Below are 832 nucleotides of genomic sequence, written 5' to 3'. Positions count from 1 at the left end.
CAGAGGGTGTGGGGGAGAGACATAGAGGGTGTGGGGGAGAGACAGAGAGGGTGTGGGGGAGAGACAGAGAGGGTGGGGGGGAGAGACAGAGAGGGTGGGGGGGAGAGACAGAGAGGGTGGGGGGGAGAGACAGAGAGGGTGTGGGGGAGAGACAGAGAGGGTGTGGGGGAGAGACAGAGAGGGTGTGGGGGAGAGACAGAGAGGGTGTGGGGGAGAGACAGAGAGGGTGTGGGGGAGAGACAGAGAGGGTGTGGGGGAGAGACAGAGAGGGTGTGGGGGAGAGACAGAGAGCGTGTGGGGGAGAAACAGAGAGGGTGTGGGGGAGAGACAGAGAGAGTGTGGGGGAGAGACAGAGAGAGTGTGGGAGAGAGACAGAGAGGGTGAGGGGGAGAGACAGAGAGGGTGTGGGGGAGAGACAGAGAGGGTGTGGGGGAGAGACAGAGAGGGTGTGGGGGAGAGACACAGAGGGTGTGGGGGAGAGACAGAGAGGGTGGGGGGGGAGACAGAGAGGGTGGGGGGGAGAGACAGAGAGAGTGTGGGGGAGAGACAGAGAGAGTGTGGGAGAGAGACGGTGAGGGGGAGAGACAGAGAGGGTGTGGGGGAGAGACAGAGAGGGTGTGGGGGAGAGACAGAGAGGGTGTGGGGGAGAGACAGAGGGTGTGGGGGAGAGACAGAGAGGGTGGGGGGGGGGAGACAGAGAGGGTGGGGGGGGGAGACAGAGAGGGGGGGGGAGACAGAGAGTGTGGGGGGGGAGACAGAGAGGGTGGGGGGGAGAGACAGAGAGGGTGGGGGGAGAAACAGAGAGGGTGGGGGGAGAGACAGAGAGGGTGTG

Source organism: Ascaphus truei (assembly GCF_040206685.1).
Source record: "Ascaphus truei isolate aAscTru1 chromosome 13 unlocalized genomic scaffold, aAscTru1.hap1 SUPER_13_unloc_5, whole genome shotgun sequence".
Lineage (NCBI taxonomy): Eukaryota > Metazoa > Chordata > Amphibia > Anura > Ascaphidae > Ascaphus > Ascaphus truei.
The sequence above is the reverse complement of the archived record's forward strand: the minus strand, read 5'-3'. Positions refer to the sequence as shown.